The sequence below is a fragment of the Podarcis muralis genome, chromosome 1 (assembly GCF_964188315.1).
Source record: "Podarcis muralis chromosome 1, rPodMur119.hap1.1, whole genome shotgun sequence".
Classification (NCBI taxonomy): Eukaryota; Metazoa; Chordata; class Lepidosauria; order Squamata; family Lacertidae; genus Podarcis; species Podarcis muralis.
In genome coordinates this window covers 77395964-77419814 of record NC_135655.1, presented here as the reverse complement: position 1 = coordinate 77419814, position 23851 = coordinate 77395964, and the positions used below count along the sequence as shown (strand labels likewise).

General features: G+C 42.1%; 1 protein-coding gene and 1 non-coding gene across 5 annotated transcripts in view; one reads left to right on the top strand and one right to left on the bottom strand.

The window, feature by feature from the left end:
* Positions 1-3106: 3106 nt before the first annotated feature.
* LOC114599869 (uncharacterized) overlaps positions 3107-23851 on the top strand; it is an 89799-nt gene continuing 69054 nt past the window's right edge. The window contains exon 1 of one of the 4 annotated variants that reach the window (XM_028735673.2): positions 3107-3212. The gene's annotated coding sequence lies outside the window, so the exon portion shown is untranslated. The other 3 variants (XM_028735664.2, XM_028735682.2, XM_028735692.2) reach the window with 3 other exon arrangements.
* On the bottom strand, positions 3733-3805 carry TRNAA-AGC (transfer RNA alanine (anticodon AGC)). Its single transcript has one exon. It is a non-coding gene; the product is annotated as a tRNA-Ala (tRNA).

Genomic DNA, 23851 nt, shown 5'->3' with positions numbered 1-23851 from the left:
GGCAGCGGGCAGCTTTCTCCGGCCCGCCCCTTGCGTGGCCCGCGTTGATACAACCGAGGGTTTTCTCTACCCTTCCAGTCACGCGCCAGGCTTAGTTACAGCTCCACGGCAACTCCTGATTGGTTGGAACGGCAGCGATTCAAAATGTGATTGGCTGCTTGTAGGAAAGGGAGAGTGTTGGACTGTTTATTTGGAATTCTCCGCTGAAGGCTGCAATTTCCTCATGCGGGCGTCTGGAATGCGCAGCTACCAGCAGCCTTTCCTCCTCGGCATCCAGTTTCCTATTCAAAAGAGCAACACCACCTTCCTGTCATCCAGCCGCTCTGCAGCAGGTGCTGTCCAGACAGTGAAAGCGGATTTTTGCATAATATGTCTATAAGCAGCAGCAAGGTGCCAACACTTATATAAAATATTTGGCAGAGCAGGAAAGCCCCGACCCACATAATCGATCACATGATGCGGTGCCCATCAATTTAGCCCCCCCCCCAAATATGTTATTGGGGCAGGAACAAAGCCCCCTCAGCCCCTAGGAGTTGGCTCTTGTGAGCAGCAATCACAGGGGGATTGTGTTTTATTCATTCATTTCTTGACCCAAGGAACTCCAAGGACATGGCTCTCACCTGCCCAATTTATCCTCCCCATAAGGCTGAGAGACAATTGCCAGTTATAATAATAATAATAATAATAATAATAATAATAATAATAATAATAATAATATCTTTATTGTCATTGCCCCCTCTCGGGGACAACGAAATTACTTGGCTGCTCCATCCACCCAGGTAGGGCACTCCACACAAAATCAAAACAACTATAAAAACACTAATTAAAACAATACAGTATAATACAGCAAGGAAGATTAGATGACTTTCAAAGTCCAGGCTTCCCATTCAGGGCCGAGATCGCTCTGGAGAAGAAGCTGTTCTTAAGACGGCTCGTTCTTGTCTTCATCGTCCTGTATCTCCGTCCCGACGGCAGGAGCTTGAAGAGACAGTGACCAGGATGCGATGGATCTTTTACTATGTCCAGTGCCTTCCTATGGCACCTTGTGGCATAAATCTGCTCTAAGGTGGAGAGTGGGCAGCCAACAATGCTCTCTGCTGCCTTAACAACTCTGCACAACCGCATCCTGTCCTGGGTAGTACAGCTTCCGTACCACACACATAAGCCATAAGTGAGCACGCTCTCAATGGCACAGTGATAGAAGGCAAGCAGCAGTTTCTGCGGAAGATGGTTTTTCCTTAGAATTCTCAAAAAGTACAGTCTCTGCTGCGCCTTCTTCACAAGCCCCCTTGTGTTGACACTCCAGGACAGATCAAGTCTTCTCAGTGAACTTCAGTGCTGAAAACAGACTCGGCCCTGAGCCACTGGAGTCCTACAGTCACTTACCAAGCAGACAGCGTACACAGGGAATCTTTAGACCATAAGCCAGTGGGAAGGGCATGTATGATTTTTAATTTTTGTTACAATGCCTAGCAATTTTAGGTGTAACAAAGACAACTATCGAAGCAGATGAGTGAGCCTTCAAGTAAACTGGTCACAAGCTGTTAAGGGCTTCATATATGAATACTAACACATCGAATATGGCTCGCTAATAAATCAGCAGCCAGTCCAAGTGTAACCTTTGAAATGGAAATCCTGCTAAGGTTATGCTTCACCTTGGGACAGCAATTGATGGTCTGTATTGTTTTTCTGGAAGAGTTATGATTATCTCTGTTAAGTGAATAGCAATTCATTTGTTCCAGCATTTATTTTGATTTATCCAGAGAGCTGTCTGATTTGTGTTGTAAAATGTTACTGAAGAAGCAGTGTGTTCTGAGTTGTTAGATGGGTTGGTGTCTCTACTGTTTGCTACATTTTGAGCTCAAAGTAGAAACAGATAGGAAGATCTTGCCATCGAATTCAGCTTTGACTTCTTTAGCAAATGAGCAAGGAAAACAAACAGGAACCCAATGCCAGAAAAAAACAAAGATCTATACGTATACCATCAGCTCATGAAGGAACCATAAAAAATCCTGAGAGAGACAGTGAAGCATCTCTTTTCCTATCTTCCCTGGAGCTCTGTCTTCCCTGAGGGAAGGGAAGAGTGAAGGAGCCCAGGCAAGGGAGTTCTTCCCATCAGCTCCCAACTGACCTGAAAGGACTCTGTCCCTTTACATTTTATCTAATGTATCTGTTTTAGCATTTTAAAATGGTAAATCGCCTTGTGTGCCTTGGGAGAAAGGTACAAATCCAGTAAAAAAAATAGCTGACCAATGGAAAAAGAAACTCTGTGACCAGTCTGGGAACCTGCCTATGATTTCTGAGAACTTATCAAGGAAGTTAGAACTTCACCTCACTAGGCCAATGAAGGATGAGTTCTCCTCTGCATTGCAGAATACGAATTTAAATGTTCACACACATATCCACACCAAGGATGACTCCAAGGAGTAGTAAGAGGTAGCAGGCACACACACACACACCCTACCCCACCCAAATATTTATACAACTCTATGTAACCCGAGGTACCACTGTACCTTTACCTTTTTAGGAGAGGAGAGGTAGGGACTGTTCCATTGTGCAAGCAGAAATTGTTAAATGAGTGCAGTGACTTAAGTTGGGTAAATGTTAGGGGATTTTTCTTTTTTCATGGGACCACACACTGAACTACTGTATAAGCTTTCGGGTGAATGCACACTTCTTCAGATACTCTTCTATCTGAAGATACTCAGACGCTCAGATACTATCTGAAGAAGTGTGCATGCACACAAAAGCTTATACCCAGAACAAACTTTCTTGGTCTATAAGGTGCTACTGGACAATTTTTAATTTTTCAAATTTATTTCGACTGCGTCAGACCAACACGGCTACCTACCTGAATCTAGCCACAGCAAAAGTTCTACATCGGATGGATAAAATCTTTGATCTGTAGGTCCTGCCCCCACCAGCACACGAGCGCTGCCCGGTGGCGGCAAACTTCGGGGGATGGCAGCCCCCTCAACATTGGGGAGGGCTCAGCCCCCTACCCTACGCACACCATGTCAAGAGAAACGTTGCCGAATTGTCCAGCAGAGGGCGCACAAGATACCTCGGACCAGCGTGATGTTTGAGGTGTCTTCTGAATAGCTCATGACCAAAGCGTCGTGATTGGCTAATTCGAAATAATCATATGAGGAAGAAATAATGAGCTTCGGACTATATATTTTGGCAGGTGAAGGATTACATATGTCACGGAGGTATTCATTTTTATATTTAAATGCTGGGTGTTATAATTGACTGATGATCTTAGAATTGAATTTAAGATTTACCGTAATAATTTGCTGCAACTGAGCATAACGTGCAATGCTTGCTAACTGGATTTATTAAACAGCATACATTTGAAGCACAGTGGCGCCAGTTCTGTATTTGTAAACTATGAGGCTGAAGTCTGATGAAATAATATTATATGCACTGGGATTAATAGAACTAGTCACGAGGTCTAGATTTATTTTATTTCCAAGGAAGCAGACTGCCTTCTTTTCGCTTGCAGAGCATGTTTTTGTTTGTTTTTGCTCTGAATTTTCCACAAGAAGGGAAAATCATAACCAGCTGTAACATACAACAAGAACAGGACTAGCATGAACAATAGCAGTCCCCTCAATCTCTCAATAGAAGGCTCTTTCCTACAACTGTAGGCTTGACCATTGAGAGAGGATTGTTAGAGGGGCTGCAACAATAACTGAATACTATAGAGGAAGAGGCAGGCAAAAATGTAACTGGAGAATGCGGGCATCGATCCCGCTACCTCTCGCATGCTAAGCGAGCGCTCTACCATTTGAGCTAATTCCCCCTCGCGATGCAAGCTTCCCTTCAGCCGTTATAGATTATTACTCAACAGCGCCTGCGCTAGTTATAACGTTTTATCCGACTTGTTCTTGTGGGAAACGAACTTCCTCGCCAAACTTAAGCTTAGTTAAAACAAACGAAAAGCAGAGATAGGTAAGTTCTGTCAGCCAGCGAAGAGAAGCCACGCGGGGCTGGCGGGGGGAGAGAAGGAACGGTCTGTGGGGGGGGGAAGGACTACATTTCCCATGAAACCTCACAGCGCGCATGCGTAACGTTTTCCTTTAGCTCGCTAGGCCCCGGCGGCGAGTTCCTTCAGTCAGAAAGAGAGAGAGAGACAGGGGCGCGTGCGCGTGTGCGGAGCAGCTGCTTCGCATTGTGCGAGGCGGGGACTGTTTGTGCTGCCGCTCCTCTTGGCGCGCGCGCGCGCGCACACACACACACACATATACAGAGCGGCGGCGGCGGCGGCGGCAGCATCCTCCTCCTCTGCCAGAGGAGGATGAAGAGCGTGGCGAAGGAGGAGGAACGGATTCCAGCAGCCGGTTCGGCGCGCGCCCACTGCCCCACCGCTCTGAGGTAAGAAGAGGGGAGCCGGCGCCGCTCGCTCGGGGGCGAGCGAGGGAGATGTCACTGGGTCCTCCTGCCGCTGCCGTCCCTCGCAGAGAGGGGCGCGGGAGCCGCCGTCCCGCGGGCTCCGAGAGAAGGCGACGGGTGTGTGTGTGTGTTGTGTGTGTTCGCCGCTTCGAAGGGCGGGCGGTGAGGGCAGGAGGCGTGCGCGCGGGGTCTGTCGAGGTGAGAAAGGACTTAGCGGGATAAATGCATTATCGTGTGTATGGAAGCGGGAGGGGGGGTGGTCTGGGTTGACAGGCGAGGGGAGGACTGTGCGGGGCCGGCTGCTCCCTTCCCTGCGCCTGTGTGCGCTATAGGGTGGATGGGGGGGGGTGTCAGATAATAGTGAACGGTTCTCGTGTTTTAGTTGTGCCCGGCGACCAGAGCGCGTGTTTACGTGTGTGTGTGTTGTTGTTGGGTGGGGGTGGGGAGTCGGGTGCACGCGAGGCTAGGAGGGTGTGCGCTTCCATAGTGGGAGGATGGAATTTGTGTTATCTGGATGTTGGCGGACTTGGGGAATTGGGTGTGTTGTGCTATTGTGCATGTGGAGCGCAGTCCTGGGGCTTGGAGAGCTTTTGTGGGATTGTGGGTAGGTCTCATCTGGCTTGGGCTGTGGAGAGTGGAAAGAAGCCCGGCATTGGGGGTAAAGAATACATATAAGTTCATTGTATTATTGTCCCGAGAGGCTATGAATGGACGAAAGGCAGATGATGTTCAGGGACGAACTGCTCTTTTCTTAAGTAGATGCTTGTGACTACACGCAGCATGAGCGAGGAGGAGACAGCTAGAAGGAGCTATAGTTTTTCCCGTCGAGTTGTGACCTTTTCTGTGCTGTAGTTGGCACATCTAGAAGGGGTTGTACTGAGTTTATTAAATTCTTATTACAGGAATGATTTGTCAGGGGTAGATGAGAAAGCAGAAGTATAACCTGCTAATTTTCTCTTGAAGGGAAGGCATGAATGGGGTTTTCAGAGCATAAGAAAAAAGAGACTGCATTCTCTTCTCTGAACACCCAGAAAATAATATGTAGTGACAGTTTCCCTCAAATGTGCAGGGTTCCATGTAAAGCACATTGCTACAGCCATAGGTGAATTGTTATTCGTTACCTTTTTGCAAAGACCAGCAAACATCAATGGGTAATCAAACCCTCCTGCTATGTGAGAGGGCTTGGTCCAGGTGTTTGTCTCTGTGCCAGAAAAGTCCAAGCCAGTATGAATACATACATTCAAGCAGTGGAAACTTTAAAATGGCTCATTGTCTATTTCGATGCTTAGTGGGGCTTTCATTTCTTCCTTTGACTAATAGTAGGCTCTGGCTTTAGTTGAGACATTGCTAAGTAATGGAACTTACATTATACAGTTCTTTTTTCTGTGGTTGGAATAGTTGCATAGAAAAAACTATTCACAAATAATGGTACTCATCCACTGCAAACCATTTTAATACAGGGCACTGTTGCAGTATGGTCTCAAATAATTAAGAATTGTATAAACCAGGGTAGGCAAAGCTTGTAAATTGGAGGGGAAACACATTGAGGACATTTAAGAGAACATTTGTGTTGAGGACATCCCACATACTTTATTGTGACTGAAGTCTTTTTGATACATTATTACCGTACTTTAATAATGGAATAAGCACTGGAGGTAATTATATGGAATATTTGAGCTCATGAGCCAAGGGTTATTTATTAATTAAATCCTTAAAAACATGGAGTGCAATACACAGTAATAGGATAGGTACCAAATACTCTGGCATAATCTAGTGAATTTTGGTTGTGCGGATCTGTGAGACAAGTGTGAATATATTGCATTGATTTCACACATTTTGAGACTTACTTTGTATGGGGTCTTAAAAGTTTTGAGTGTGTGAAGCAGTCCACATGCATACATCTAGCTGTGTGAATTCATACACATCTCTTTGATTATGAGGTCATCAAACATATTTCCTTTCATAACAACATTGCTTTGGGGCTGTGCACTTATTTACCCCAAGCTACTGGATTTTGGTTGGCATTTGTAGTGGCAATTCTCATTAGCCAAAAGTCTACTACATGTTGCTGAGTGTTCTGCTTTGTGTTTTCTTACCTTTCGTTTTGATAATGGATTCTGCATTTAATCATTTCCCCAACTTCTTAAGTAGTCATCCCTGCTGTGCAAAAGTATTCTTGGCAATTGGTTTTGAAAAATTGTGCAGGCTTCATTCCATTAACATCCTAGCAATCTTCTTGTTCCCTTTTATCTTCCCTGCCTTGTTCATGTGGAAGACCTTATCGATTTATGTGCATATGTTTTTATTCTGATGCATCAGAGCATTTCCTACATCTTCTTACTTTTATTGTGCATGGTGATAACTATACCTGGGTAATGTTTCTCTGATGTTTTCAAATCACAAAAAATAGCTTTATGTTTAATGAAGGAACTCTTTGAACTCTAAGTAGCCGTGAGCACTTTGGATCCATTTTGCTTGGACAATATTGGATTAAGAGGCATTAGGTAATTACTGCATAATATGTGTGTTTTCTGTCACTAGGAGTTCTGAAGTCAAAACCAGTTACATGAATTACTGTAAATGATGAACTGTAAATGTGGCAGGGGACTTTGAAGGGATTAGCTTACTCTTATCATGCTGTTGCCTCTGTACATATATGGCGACTCCTCTGCCTTTGGACTTGCAGCTTCCTTTTGCATTATGTGATGCAGCTTTATAACCTCTGTTATATGCTTGATTTATATAGAAATGCTGCTTTCTGTAGAAGGAAATGTAATTGGAGGAAAGCAATAATCATTTTGATGTCATAACATTCCTGGTAGACCACTGTCTCGATTGGTTTTACTGTTGGAGACAAGCTGCTTGTTTGTAGAAATTGCCTTTTACATCACAGCATGTGCACATACATGAGTTAGAACATGGATTATTCTGCACAGAGTCCTCTCTCTGGACTTCTTTCACAGGTAGGAGTAATAATAAAAGACTGCTACCCTATTGCCAGTCTCTGTTGTTCAAAAATGAATGAATGAGGCTCCTAATCATTAGCAGCTTGGTTAAGAAAAATGGTCCCAAAGAATGAGGCATTCGAAATGGTTGTGGTGAGGTATCTTGCTGGATCAGCAAATGCTGGTGAAAGTTTGTTATCTCATTACTAGAAGTTTTATTAAAAGGCATTGTCTTCAATTTTTGTACGAGTTTTGTGTTCATTTTATAGGTCATGGTTATCTTTTTAGGATCCTTCCAAATGAAGGCTTAATACTGCAAACAGACCAGGTTGTTAGCAACTCCCCCCTCCCCCCCAACATCAGATTTCCCATTGAAAGGATAAATTGGATTAAACTGTGGGGGGATACAGGTTGACATTTGGGTGACAGTAACGTGTGGATGCTGCAACAATTTACATGCATGAGGAGTGTCATATCCGAGATTCTTGGGAACCTTGGTAAAGGTGCACTCAGTGGGGTTTTTAAATCTCGATAAGAAAAGCTATGTCAGCCAAGAATACTCTCATGCTGCTTCCGAATGCTCTTGATGCACTGTGCACAGGGGATGACTGCCCCATTTTTGCCACCCGAGGTGAAATGGGAAGTTGCTGCCGCTTCCCCACTGAAGCCAGGGTGCTGCTGTTGCCTCTCCTTGCTTTGCTGGTGCCTGTGGAACTTCAGTGCAGCCATGGGTGCCTCCCACCCTCTCCTGTTGCTGGAGCAACAGCAAGAGCTCGCCACTGCTTCTCCTCCCTTCCCTGGCGATGGCAGTGTGTGAGCTCAGTGGCAGGCAGGCACAGCTGCGGGAACTGCCACACCTGGACTCCGTTGGGATCCTGCCACCTGAGGCAGTTACCTCAGTGTGCCTTACGGTGATGCCGGCTCTGGCTGTGCATAATAAGAACAGCGGAGCTCTTGCAATGGTGGACCCTTTGTGGCCTTGTGTTTCTGACAAATACATGACATTACAGCTCCCTACAACTATCTTTGCTTGGTTTCTGCATCCAAAGTGGTACAGAAGCCAATATATTAGCTTCATGCTTCTCACTGATAGAGGCTTCTTTAGATGAGAAAATTTCAGAGATGTGGAAGCCTCCTTGCCCTCTAATTGTATGGGGTGCAATTGTATTTTTTCCTGTTGTGTGATGATCCCTGGCAATAGTAATAATAATCATGAGTGGGTGATATATTCAACTTAGACCTACTCAAAGTTAGATCCCTTGGGTTCTATCCAAAGTACTGCTATTGAGAATGTTAGGCCAGCGCAATAATTTCTCCTTATGTGACAGGATGTTCTCTCCATCTCTTTCCCCTCACCTTACAAAATCTGTTCTGGGGGTTTTCTAACTCTCCAGAGCAGATTTGGGGATTGTGTGGGGCATGTGCAGGGAGAGGAAAGTGAGGAAATCCTGGTGCTATTCCTTGTGCTAACACAACTATTTAGATGAATACTGTACCATGTATTGCAATAAATGGATTTCACCCTATAATATATATATAAATCAGTATCTTGGGAGGCAGTTGAGACCAGAAACAAAGTTATTAAAATAACTATCAGCACTGCTCCACATAAATCTGTATTACTAGTGTTACAAGTACCTGTTAGACAGTGACTCTGGCACCACTGGGGATGAGCAACACACTTCCCACTGTTCCAAGCCCAGCACTGCTTGAAATTTTGTTTTAGTTCAGTAAAGGTTGAACATATTCCTAAAGTTTACTTATTCCTAAAAGTGTACTAATGGATTTGGGCAGCATGTCTTCTTTTGTTTCCTTTGTTTCTGCCCTGGTTTTATAACATATTTAAAACTATCCACAAAAATGAGTAATAAGGATATGAGCATAGTTGACACGATTCCAGCAAATATCAGCCTGAAGTGCTAAATCTGTACAACAGTTTTTTGTGTGTGTGTTTTTAAAGTGTCTGCTAATTCTATTAATGGCACTGTAGTCTGAATGATACAAGACTTATTTTCAGGATGAAGTTAATACTTGCACTCAAGTATTATCTGCCTGCTTGTGGTCTGGTGTTAATAGAGGATAACTGAGAGCTCTTTTCTGTGAAGGAATTTGTGAAACCTGAGTTTGGGTATAAGTGTTAGCTTTGAAAAAAATACTGGCATTGAATTTATTGAATTATGAATCCACAGTTCAGTTGACAATTATTTTTAGTAATGAAAAGGAGGGTTTTTCGGAGTTTTAAGAAATAAAGAAATTAAATACATGAGTGTATTTTACATGACTAGCAGATATTTAAGGGAAATGGCTTTAAGAAAATAAGCATTGAGAGAATGCCTGACTTGGATTTACTGTGAATGTCCTTATGAATCCACAATACTATGAAGTCTTGAATTGCATAAATACATAGAGCAATTAGCTATATTTTTCCCATAATAAATGGGAGTTAGAGTAACACACAGCACAACTATACATCTTCCCTCTGCACATTTGTAATTGCTAGTCTTTTGTGGCAGTTTGACTATTCCAGAGGAGTTAGGAAATGTAAAAATTTAAAAGCATTGTCTTAGTCCTGGAAATAAAAGTGGAGCATTCTTCTCTTTGTCAGAATAATTTGATTTAGAATTTTATTCTAGCCCTTTTGCAAACCATTAATAGCTTTCACCTAAAGCAAATACTTAGTCTTGACAAGGGTGTACACATGAACCAGCAGGACCCTCCACTGTTGAGCAGATTAAGCACTCATTCCTTTTAGTGCAGCACAGAGTTTCCCTGTTTTGGAAGTTACTTGGCTTTAATCCAGGGAAATTGTCCTTGAAGCATGTGGTATCCATTGCAAGAGGCCCAAAGGATATATAAATCCCAGATGGAGTTATCGTCTATACAAAATTTCTTCAGACAAAACAAAGGAATATAGTCTTGATTGTGGTTCTGGATGGACAGAACCCAGCCTTATTTTTCGAGCCAGTTTTCCTTGATGTTAACACCATCATTTAATGCAGGTCTAGCTACTGCCAAATATACTCCTGTATAACGTACTGCTCAGTCTAGCTCCCCTCCAGGTTGTTTCTGCCCTGTTGTTCAAAAAGGAAAACTGGTCTCTCTCTCTTCCCCACCACCCAGTTTCCCTCTCTTTATATATTAAAAATTATTAATCTATTCCTTAGAAAATCAGGAGACAAGAGGGACAAAGCCAACTCTACACATAAATTTCAGTCAGCTACTGAACTAATGGGAAATGTGCCCTGCTTTCCAACTGCTGAAGCTCTCTCACTGGGTCTAACTACTGCTGTAGTTTGGTATTTCAATTTAGAGCTTGACATGTGGGAATTCTTGAACATTTCCAGTTCTAAAGTACATCAGACTAGAAACTTGTTAAGATCATAGCTCTGGAGCTTGTTAAACAAATGTCATGTTCATAGAGCTTCAGGGATAAAGCCAACATGCTGTTCACAGATCATGGGGGGGGGGGGGAATTCTGACTCTTTCGTTGTGCTAGATAGATGCTGCTCCCACTCCGCTGGGTGAATTCTGTAGCTAATATGGTGAAAAAATACTATACAATTCTGTAATTGAGTTATGATTGGACTGGGACTTGGTGCATGAACTCAAGCCACTTCCAGCCCTCTAAGACACAGGCTTTGGTGGGAGAGGATGGTGAAGATTGAGGTTGTACTGTGTAATGGATAGCAACATCATCAGCTATGCACAGGACTTTTTTTTCAGTCGTGTGGATCTGTGAACTTCTGAATCTGCCTCCATTGATCTGAAATTATACAAATTCCTTCTTGTTTGTACACTTTTTATTTTTATTATTAAATTCATATATCTGAAAATCACAGAACAAAAAAATACAGAATGAGAATACAAAATACATCATAAAACAAAAACAAAAACCCCAATATGAATATCAGTATACATTCTGATAGCATTTTTGATTTTGACTTTACTGAAACTAGGGAAGTAACAGATGGCTACAAAATTGTGCCTGGATGGCTTAACCTCTTCCTTCTTTAGGGAACAACTGTTATCTCCTGTTGTTCTCTCTCAGATCAACCAAGAATGTCCTCTTTGATTATTTCATCTCTGCTGGTTGCGGAGACAGGACTTCTCAGTGGCTTGCTCACAACTACATAACGCCTGTCTCTTAGTTGCTCCCAAAGGCCGGGCTCTAAGAAGTTTGAGATGGCAGCTGGTGAATGTGTTTATGTAGGAGGTTTAGTTTAGTTTTACTTATGTTGAATAGTAACATGATCAACAGTGCATGCAATTTCTTAACTTTTCTGAAGGCATGTAATTAAATGTCTTATATTTTCCCTTTGAAACCAGATGTTTTGGAGGAATTAAAACTGCTGCATTGGTTTTCAATACTTCAATATAAATGTTGCCTGCCTGCTGTCATCTTTCCACATTCATTATTTTGGGGGGGTTTAGTGACTAGAAGCTAGTAACACTGTCCTTTTGGCTATCTAAGCTTGCTGTGTAAATTCTCAATATAGACTTGGGAGGTCATAAACTATGACTTGCCAAACTACTATGGTATATGTGGAGTGCAGACAACAGTGAATAACATTTAGTTTTCTGTTCATTCAGTCCTACATGCTTGCAGTGCGTAAGTGCTTCAGGATGAATAGTTTTTGAGCTAGTTTGTCTGCGAATGTTAGGCTCTTGAGTGTAAGGCTTAAATATTGGAGGTGGTTTATGTAACACAAGTTATTAGTTCCACCTAAATCACATGTTGCATGCTTCATACTAGAGAGGGCTATAGGAAGTGGAAATATTTGGCTACATATCTGATAAAAATAGTTGCAGGAACTGCTACAGCTACATGAACTGCAGCTCTGGAGATGTTTTAGCTTATCTAAATTTAGCTAGTTCCTCATTTCTTATTTTTTATATGATATCTGACTCTTCTTAACTCCTTCCTGTAGAGTCTCTTTGCTGAATGAAAGGTCACCCACTGACTTGACAGTGCAAAAGGATTAAACTACAAAATCTTGTGACAGGGCACTCTTCATTCTCACAGAATTTAGAGATTCAGGATTGAGGCCAAACTTGCCAACTGAATTTTCTACAACTAAAGCTGTGTTCTTGATGCTCTCTAAGTTACTGGTACATTTGTGTCTTCAACCAAATTAATTCTTAATAGAGGCTCATCCAGAGGGTGCCTGGAGCCAAATCTTTTCTGCTTGCTTTTTATTAGCATGGAGCTCTTCACTTCTGAGGGCCAGTGGCTTCAACTGTCGTCTTCTTATGGCTGGTTGCATAGGGCAAAATTGTGTGGTGTAGTGGTTAGGAGCGATAGATTCATAATCTGGGGAACCGGGTTCGCTTCCCTGCTCCTTCACATGCAGCTGCTGGGTGACCTTGGGCTAGTCACACTTCTCTGAAGTCTCTCAGCCCCACTCACCTCACAGAGTGTTTGTTGTGGGGGAGGAAGGGAAAGGAGAATGTTAGCCGCTTTGAGTGGTAGTGATAAAGCAGGATATCAAATCCAAATTCTTCTTCTTCTTATGTGTTTCACTTCCATTAAAAGAAAACATTGCATTTACTTTATTTTGTTATGAAAGCCTGACTTCTGAAATCCGTTTGCTATACGTGGGAATTGCCAGTTATGCAGGGGTTCCTTTCCCAGCCACTGCACACATCACTGGGGTGCATGCAAGTGAGGATTCCCCCATTCTGTCCCCACCCTGCCCCCTATTGATGCCAAAAACAGCATGCACAAGTCACATGTGCATGAGAGAGGAGTTGCCTGAATTCTGATAAATGATCCCACACTGTTTCCACTATTTATACACTTTTTATTGAAATGTTCCTCTGTACATAATGTACAAAGTAAATGCAAGAGTAAGAAGTAATGTCAGATATAGTTCAAATGTTAACAGAACTGATCAGTGCTGCGCTTGAAAGTTGGCTGATTTATCTGATCTCTCCCTTCAGAATAAAAGTATCATTTGGCAAGAACTGAATCTGGCTTAGGCAGGCCTCATGATGTTGGTTTTTACTTCTGTTTATTAATTTTGACCCCCTTCCTCTTCCAAGCATGCATAGTATGCTTTTAAAGAAATCCTCCTGACAAATCCGCAGGTAGGGTTAGGGAGCTATTTCTACAAAGTCATTCAGTGAGCTTTGCTGCTGTGCAAGGATTGGTGTCTCTCCCTGCCAATGCCCCAAGTCAAATACCCTAGGTGCCAGACCTCTGTGGTTCTATGAGCCACACAGAGTATTAAGTGCAGTGATGGGAAACCTGTCACTCTCCAAATGATGACAGGCTACAACTTCAACCATCCCTGACTATTGGCTATGTTTCCTGTCGCTGATGAGAGCTGGAGTTCAACAACTTCTGGAGTTTCATGAATTAGCCACCCCTGTGTATTAACACCATTCCTGCCTGAGAAGGTGATTGGTAGCATATTTCAGAGTTGCTTTTAAATGGCATTCTGTTGAAATCTGGGAAGCACTGTATATCTGGCAGTGGCAATCATTGTTGCCTTTTCCACTGTTTCTAAGTGATTCCTCATCTGCTGCAGTAGGGAGAAAGGTTGTGAGATTTATTCTCTTGGTGCTAAAGAACAGTCAAAACTACAACCATGATAACATAAATTACACAATGCAGTACTTAGGCCTTCATATTACTTAGGTCTTATAAACGTGCAAATATGAGGTACTTAATCATGCCGCAGGGTAATTCCTAGGCTACTTTCACAGAAAATATTGGCAAAGCACATTAAGTACTCATGCAGAAATTATCCAGGCATAATTATTTCATCTCTGTACTGCTCACACACAGAAGAGTGAATACAAATGAAGAAAGAGAAAAGTGTATATATCCATTTGAACAGTGCTTTTCTTCAGTTATCACCAATGGAGATAAAGGGAATAAGTAGTTTCAGTTCTTTGTGAATGGTATCTTGAAGTGGTGTGCACAGAGATTTGTTTGGGTGATTGCCAATAAAGGTGCACGTATATATAAGAATTGCAAGTAATCTGAGAACAAATGCAATGTTAGAGTAGAGATCAGTGTCAGTGGCAAACCTTGGGGTCTCAAATTTCAGCAGTACCCTGTGCAACACCAACATTTGGCCCCCTGCACCTTCCATTCTACATCATAGTTGTGGTGCCCCTGAGGCTCCATGCTCAGTGCAACTGAACCAGCTGCTCTCCCCTAAATCTGCCTCTGTCAGGATTATGGTATCAGATTCATGGGGTTGGAATTCCAACTTCTCATTTTGAAAAGTAACATATTTGCTGTTGTATCATTGTCCTCTGTTATCTAAAAGAACACTTGTACTGCCTCAATTTCATTTGGGACTAGAGATATGTACTTTTAGCACCTTTTGAAAAGCTGTGTGTCTTATAGAGGTATTTGACAATAATATTTAACACCATTGCAAAAAAACGTATTGAGCAGACTTCCTTCAATGATAATGTCATGAGATTTGTTTAAGAGTCCTATAGAATATACAAAACAGAATTCTCTCTGCATAAATAACATGTGATACTTTCTCCAGGTGACAAGTTTTTTCCTACATTATGTGTTACTATTAATCTCTCCCTAGTTCAATAAATGTTAGGTATAAAGAGCCTTGTGTACTGTGAATGGAAGATTACAGGAGCAGATGTTAAAATCTAGAGGATTTTAATTGAAAATAAAGTTAAGTTAAAAAGTTAGCTGATGTTTTGTGGGAGGGCCAGCTATACAGTGAAATAGTAGAAAGTAAGTTCTCTTCTACTGAAGGAAATATTGTTAGAAATTGGTATAGGGGAGAAAGAGTTTATGTGGCAGAGAGAGCTAGAATGTACTGCAGTTAATGCAAATCTGTTATTAAAAACCCACCAAAATAACTTCATGATTTTCAGAACCTTTCTTTCTAGCCTGAACCATCTCAGCAGGATTCACCTGTGATGTTTTATAACTGCATCACCTGTGATGCTTGGATTGTGCTTTTGATGATGGCAAGGAAATGATGTCTTTTCAACCTGCATCTGTGATACATCCCATTTCATTTAGTTTAATTCACTTCCTAGTTCCCATTATGAGGGCCTATTCCACTGCAGCAGAGGCACTGCTTCATCTGAAGTTAGATGACAACACTGTGTTATATTCAACAAAGTTGTCCTATTAGTGCAAGGCCTGTGTATTGGACTTCCTCTCCCTCTGTCTTCCCCAACATTTGCTCAGATTGCAGGGTTGCATGGAGAGAAAGAGAAGTCCCATTGCTTAGATAGGTGTCTTTTCACTTACAGGGCATTTGATGTTACCAAATGTGTTTGAAATTGCAAACCTATACTGTACCTAGTTTCCTGGGTGTTCTGAATAAACATGTATAGGATTGTACTGCAACTTCTTTATGTAGCACCATCTAAGATGAGTACAAAGGACCTAGTGAGGTCAATGAAATATTAACACAATGCATTCAATTTGTGGCTTAGAGAGGTAAACTGATGGGCTGTTCATTAATCTTCCATTCTTGATAGTCACTTGGTTTTAAAAATTGGCATTCTTGTACCAGACCATCATGTCACCTTAGATTCTGCCCTCTGTATGCTGGTATGAAGCAGAATCTCCAAACACAGCCCAGGAGAAGGGGCTGGACCAAAGTCTTCATCCAGATAACAGGATTAAAGGAAAGAAAAAGCTGAAAGCAGAATAATGGAGTTGGAGTATATAAAAGGGAAGGTGATAGAGTAGCACGTCATGAACAGAACAGATGGGGGTCCTGCACAGCATTAGCTGCTGTGGATCTGATATAAATGAGGAAAAGGTGAAGAACCACTATGCTCCCCTTGGTTGGCATTTCTTGTGGCAAGGAGATTGGGCTTTAATCTTTTCCAGTTCTATGAAATAGAGAAGTGGGGGGCGGGGAAGCAACACATTCCTGATAATCAAACTCCTACAGTGTAGTGGCTGACATTGGGGGTAGAGGGAGAAATCGCAATCTACAATCTGTCTACAATCACAGTTTCTCAGGTGGAAGGAGTGTTGGGGGATGGAGACAACTGTGTTAGTGTCATGCATTATCCTGAAATAGTTTGAATTGTGCCAATGGATGCCAGGCACTTAGATCAGATGCTCCCTAAGAACATATTCTCAGTATCACCCCTGATATTAAACTGTAGAGTGGTGCTATTCTGTGCTCTTAGAAGAACACACTGTGCCATTTGGGGTTGCAGTTTAACCCCCCCCCCCAGCTGTCCATTAAAGGAAAATTCCTGTGATATATGTGGATGTGTTAGGAAGGGGACACCATCAAACTACAGTTTCATGTATGAGCCTTGTTTTCAGATTTACTAGTGATGCATAGAGAATCTTCAAGCATTGCAGCTGGTTCTCCAGGTGTAGTTTCAGTTTTAGCAATACCTTTTCTGTTTGTGCCATTTGTTAATGTTAACATCATTAAAGCTCTTGGCTGAATTATATGGGAGGCAGAGAAAATATTAGCAACATTTTATTTCCCTTGGTGGTCACTTTCACTACTTTTTCTTCAACATAATTGGAAATCTGGTCTTTTCGGGATGCAGGAGAAACTTGCACTCAGCTGCATAGTTAGTATTGTTTTAATCTTGGTGCATTAGACAACATACTGTTTTAATGCACCCATTTCCAAAGTGTGGAATGTTTCCACCATTAAGCGTAACATCAACAGAGAGATACTCATTTCACTGACACTAAAGCAAATTGGATTTCTGCAGAAAAAGAAACAATTTGCCACTGAAGTGGATTTGTCATCCTATTATTTTCATGTTCACTGTGTGTATATGTGTCTGACTCATTCTCAATAAAGTGATTATTCTCACTTTGGAGTGTGCAGTCGCTTAAGTTTGCACTTAAGTCTTACATGCTGTAGCTTGTAGCTTTCCATACTCCTCCTAATCCATGAGACAATGATACCTTCATGATGTCTACAATATATAAAAGTGTTTTTGTGGGGGGTAGTGTATCTCTGTTGAAAGAATTGGAATAGAATAAGGTTTTAATGTAAACTTTTTTGTTTAGATCCTGAGAAGTGTCAGAGGAAGGAGTGGACAGAGGGTGACTTTTCTCATTCTTTCTGAGCATTCTGAAAAATCTGTCCTGAGGGCAAGGGAACCTTCCTGAATAAGGCGGGCTGACTGAGGATCATGGAAAAATATGCAGAGGCAGTTTTAGTGAGAAAGCCTCAATTTTTTCTTGAGGTAGCCAATAAGTAGTAGTAGGGGGCATGACCCTTCCATAGGGTTCTAGCAGTTATATAAGAATTGAAATAACCTGACTATTCTTATGCAACTTTTCTCTGAAGCTTTTCAGTTGCTTCCATAACCATGTTTGCCATGTGATAATTACTACTTTCATGTAACAAATTGATTGGGTTGTATCCAACAGTCATTTTGTTTGCACAAGGTCTTTCACCTGTGCAACAGAACTTCGCCAACTTCTCTTCCCCACACGTGCCTCCCAGATTTGTTCTGTGGTTTCCCCCAACCATTCTGAGCAGATTTGGATGGTGGCATGTGGGGAGAGGGTAAGTCCTGATGTGCAAGCAGAAGTCCTTGTGTGAGTGGGGCAACTTCGCTGGGTAACCTGTTTGCAGTGTTAGAAACTGAGATATAAAAGCTAGGAGGTAAATGGCACCTTAAACCTAGGTTATGGGCACCACAATGGAATGGCTAGGCACACTTTGTATAACAAGAATACAAAGCTTAAAATGAATGAACTGCAGCTAAAATCTTATGTTCATTTTTCACATGATCTAGTCCTCGTCTGAAGACTGCAAAAAACAAAGCCATGATTCCCCTGCGTGCCCCCTTGATATTCTTATGAGGGTCCCTCAAACTGCTGCCTTTCTGTAAAGCCAGCTTAGAGGCAGAACCTATCAGCTTGCCTGATGCTGCAGTGATTTCTTGGAAGTCAAGCCGGCAGGAATTTCTCCTCCCACACCCTCAGCGTCAGCAGTGGCAGTTTTAATTTGAAATCGTAGGCACAGTACTGCACCCTGAGCTCAGCAATTTCTCACGCTAATGAAATTCCCAGTCGCAAAATGTGCCTAGAACAATGGGAGTTTCGAATGCTGCCTGTTTGTATATAATGGGTCTTGTGATTGTAACATGAACACTGTTGTCTTCAGAGGTGAAGTCATTGGTTGTAATTGACTTTTGATTCCTACTGTTGCAACCAAGGACAACCCTACCATTAGGCATGGTGAGATAACTTCCTCAGGCAGCTGCTTTTGAATGTCATAAAAAGGCAGCAAATGGATAAATTATTTAATTTGTTGTATTTTTACTGCTAGTGAGGGGGAGAGATGATTGTCGGATTTTCTGCTTAAAATGCCCAAATAACGTGGCTGGCCATGGGTGCACGTGACTTGTAGCAGCAGCATGTCTTGGTCTGGGCCTGGCCACAACTGGTCATGTACATTTTGGTTTACAGACTTGTGCTTTCTCAGGTTGGCTTTTGCATGTTCCAGCATACAGTGAATGCAAAAGCGTTGGTTCACTTGCATGTTTGCTTACTTTGCATGTTGTAACACGTGAATGCATCCTGAAGCAGGCTGCTTTTCTATAAACATTTACCAGGAAGTAAGCCCCATTGAACTTACTGGAGTTTAATTTTGAGCTGACATTTGTAGGATTGGACTAAAGCAAAAGTGCAGATTGTGAATACTTTTGTTATGAGGATATTTGCATCAATTCAGACATTTAAAAATGTAGCAATCTTGTAGCTGTGGTGGGGCTGGACATACACTCCGCTTCCCATATGATATTACAAGTATCCCTGCTTCAATTTATTGTTTAGTAACACAGAGATCAGAGGTATGCAAGTAATGAGGGTACATGTATATGTCTCATCTTTCCAGTGGTACCTCGGGTTACATACGCTTCAGGTTACAGACTCCGCTAACCCAGAAATAGTATCTCGGGTTAAGAACTTTGCTTCAGGATGAGAACAGAAATAGTGCAGCGGTGGCATGGCGGCAGCAGGGGGCCCCATTAGCTAAAGTGGTGCTTCAGGTTAAGAACAGTTTCAGGTTAAGAACACACCTCCAGAACAAATTAAATACTTAACCCAAGGTACCACTGTATATTGTGTTGTGGAGTGGAGTGCGCACATGGAAATTTGCCATTCACCCATAAGTATAGTATTGCTGTATTTAAAATGTTTGAAGTGGCCCTACATTCCCTCTACTAAACTGATCTGCCACTTGAAACAGCTTTGTCACGATTTCTTAACACAGTGCAACACTTTGAAGTGTCTCTTTATCTTTCATTTGATAAATGTGTCTTAGCATGCACAAAAGAGTTTTTTTCTTGGTTCTTAGCCTCCTGGTTACACTTTTGTGGTTTTGTATACTTTTGAACAGGATGTAGCAACTGAACCTGATGCGGCATCGGATGAAGCCTAGAAGTATCCACAAATAGAACATACTTTTGCAAGCAAAATGTGCAGTGAATAAAAAAGTAAAGTGAAACACATGTTGCAGTTGCTTTGTTTGGAGGTAGCTGGAAATGGTTGCTCCTCAAATGATTGAAAAGTTCAAGTCTTTTTGCACTTAGAGTGCAATTCCTGTTGATTACTGGAAGTGCTTGCCCCAGTTCCACTGAAGCTAGTGGCAAACAGTGTGGAAGTTGGTTACTAGTTTCCTGTTCCTTGTTTCTACAATAGTTTGAAACACAGTTCAGTCTGAAAACATAAAAAAAAATTAAAGTTTGGATGTCCCTAAACCCCAGCATCATATTTGGCTGAGGTCCACAATAGATTTTTTTTGCAATCAAAGCTGTTGCAATTGTGCAATGCTGTAGGACAATTTCATATTCATTTTACCAGTATGGTCAGCTTATTAACAAATTGTATGCTGCACCAGTGAACTTGTGAAAGACAGAAGATCCATTCAGTTTTCTGTATTTGAGGTGAATGGCTTCATGTTGATGAAGAAAAAGGTTCTCATTGACTCCAATTTATGCAGCCTGGTTCTTTAATGTTGTATGGAAAATAATTCCATACAGCGTGGGATACTTCTAATCCTGTATTAATGTTCCCTAAAGCTAGATGATGATGATTAAGTGAAGCAATATTTCTTGTAAACCTGGTTTGGTTAGAAATGGTGTAGGGCACTGAAGTTTGTTTTGTTGCAATTTCTTATGAAGAGTAGGAGCAGGGTGTGTCTGTTCTCACTCAGTTCTAAATGTGGTTCAGTATTCTGTGTCAATCTTGATGTGCTAAGCTTGGGGTTTGTTCTAAGAGCTGAACCAGCAGGAGTCTGAAAACAGTCTGAACCAACACTCCCAGGCAGGTAAGCCCCAAAGAGTGGGGAAGAACACATTTTGTGAGTTATTTGAGGTGGATTTAAGAAAACAACTATAATAGAAATAGTTCAGAATGCACACGTACATATTTTCGCAGGTGTCAACATCAACTTGAATTTATGTCCAAATTGCATCACTGTTTCATTCCTCCAGTAGCTTTCTTAAGCTACACAGCACAAATTGTTTAGTTGAAATGGCTCTACCAGTGTCAATAAAAAGAATAATTAGGTTTTTAAAAGTTGGCTCTGTACACATTTCTGTTTACCCAAGGTACTGCACCCAAAGTACTCCCAATGCTGGTTTGTAAAGCAGTGTTCATATGATGGCCACAATCCATATCTATCATGTTGCTTCTGATGGAATGCTGCATTTTGATGCACCCCCCCCACCAGCATCAATCCATATTGAGAAAAAGATTGAGCTAGCTGCGTTTTAAGATAGTAATTACACAGCCATACAGTAGATTGATCTACATTGAGCCCTGCAAGACTCATGGTTGCTCAGCTTGTCAATGGCTAAATTGCTTTACTTTAGTAGTTCTGGCAAGGTGTCCTCTAAAGTAGCTAGAGGTAATTCATGAGAATCTACCAGGTAGTACTGCACCCTCCTCTAGTATACTATGGGGACAGATAGGGACTGTTGTTGTTGTTTAGTCGTTCAGTCGTGTCCGACTCTTCGTGACCCCATGGACCAGAGAACGCCAGGCACTCCTGTCTTCCACTGCCTCCCACAGTTTGGTCAAATTCATGCTGGTAGCTTTGAGAACACTGTCCAACCATTTCGTCCTCTGTCGTCCCCTTCTCCTTGTGCCCTCCATCTTTCCCAACATCAGGGTCTTTTCCAGGGAGTCTTCTCTTCTCATGAGGTGGCCAAAGTATTGGAGCCTCAGCTTCACGATCTGTCCTTCCAGTGAGCACTCAGGGCTGATTTCCTGAAGAATGGATACGTTTGATCTTCTTGCAGTCCATGGGACTCTCAAGAGTCTCCTCCAGCACCATAATTCAAAAGCATCAATTCTTCGGTGACCAGCCTTCTTTACGGTCCAGCTCTCACTTCCATACATCACTACTGGGAAAACCATAGCTTTAACTATATGTACCTTTGTTGGCAAGGTGATGTCTCTGCTTTTTAGGATGCTGTCTAGGTGGGGATATTGTCTTGAAGGGGACTAGCTTGAAGAAATGCTGCAAAATGTAAAGTGCACAATAGTTCTTTAGATCATAGGCACATTTTATGGTGGTGGAATGAAATCAAGCAAGTGGTAGGGTTGGTGAGGGGGAGAAAGGTTTAATATTTGTCATCTGAGATTATAAACCTGTACTATTTACACTTAATTTACAGAGAGGGGAAATACCATAAAATAGCTAGAACACGTAAACTCAAACATGGACTGCTTTGGATATATGAAACATGGGTTGAACGGGAAACCTTGGCTATGGAGGAGAGGTTTTATATTTTTCATTTGTAGCTGCCTTGTACCACTCACCTAGGAGTAAGCCACATTGAACTTGATCAAACTTGCTCCTGAGTAAATATGAAAAATACAGTGCTGCCCCGCAAGACGAATGCCTCGCAAGATGAAAAACCCGCTAGACGAAAGGGTTTTCCGTTTTTGAGTTGCTTCGCAAGACGATTTTCCCTATGGGCTTGCTTCGCAAGACGAAAACGTCTTGCGAGTCTTGCGATTTTCCCCCGCTTCCCCCCCCTTTTCTAAGCCGCTAAGCTGCTAATAGCCTTTTAGCCGCTAAACCGCTAATAGCGCTAATCCGCTAATAGGGTTGCTTCGCAAGACGAAAAAACCGCTAGACGAAGAGACTCGCGGAACGGATTATTTTCGTCTTGCGAGGCACCACTGTACTGTAAAAAAAGAGAAACAACAGCATGAAACTTACATATGTTAACTGATGCTTCTTATTAACGTGTCTTCAGTGTAACTTATTTAAAACTTGAGACACAGATGTGTGTAGAAACTGAAGGAAAAGATAGGTGTGTGCCACTTGTGAATTCCGGTTGCTTTTTTCTCTTTCAGAACATCTGCTAATGCTATTTGCAGTTTCTCTTTTGTACTGTACTACAGTGGTACCTCGCAAGACGAATGCCTCGCAAGACAAAAAACCCGCAAGACGAAAGGGTTTTTTGTTTTTTAAGCTGCTTCGCAAGACGATTTTCCCTATGGGCTTGCTTCGCAAGACGGAAATGTCTTGCAAGTTTGTTTCCTTTTTCTTAACACCGTTAATACAGTTGCGACTTGACTTCGAGGAGCAACTCATAGCATGCAGTGTGGTAGCCTTTTTTGAGGTTTTTGAAGACTTTGGTGATTTTTGAAGCTTTTCCAAAACTTTTCCGACATTGTGCTTCGCAAGATGAAAAAAATCGCAAGACGACAAAACTCACAGAACAAATTAATTTCGTCTTGCGAGGCACCACTGTACATTACTTGTAATCAAAGCTGTCCTGATATTTGCATGGCTACATATTTGCCACACATTCTTCATAGTGTGCCAGTCAGAAGGATCACCAAGAGACCACTGAAATGTTGGTTGCTGTCAAGACAGGAGAATTCCTACGTGCACCAAGAGTTTACTACTGTTGTCTTGGGAATAAAAATTAGATCATTCCCTTACAGATTACATTAAATAATGATGCACATAATTTTCGTTAAGCAGGTAAATTACATGATGCCTATTGGCCAGTCAAGTACAGTCGTACCTCGTCTTGCGGCCAGGATCTGTTCTGGAGCCCTGGCCACTAGCTGAAAAGGATGCAGGGCAAAGCACTACATCTGTGCGTGGAGCAGTTTGCGCTTCTGCGCATTTGCGATTTAGCGCTTCGCGCATACGCAAGCAGCAAACCCGGAAGTAACCCATTCTGGTACTTCAGGGTTTGCCGCGGACGTTCACTGGTATGGACGCTAGACAAGGCGGACGTTTGCGGAGGTATTACTGTAATGGATGTACTGTATGTTTTCAGGACCACATGTGAACAAAACTAAGTGGAAGGCAGGGATTTGGCTACTGCTGTGCTTTAGTCACCAGGATTTAACAGCTCAGCCTTACACAGCTGCAGTGCTAAGTGAATCAAGCATGCTTTGTTCTACATAAAGTGTTGTTAGGATCCAGTTAGCTTAAAAACTAAGCTCCGTGGAATTACCCAGTTATTCCCAAGAATGTGTGTATGTCACTGTATTTTAGGAGGCAGCTGAGGATGAAATTGTACCATTAACAAAA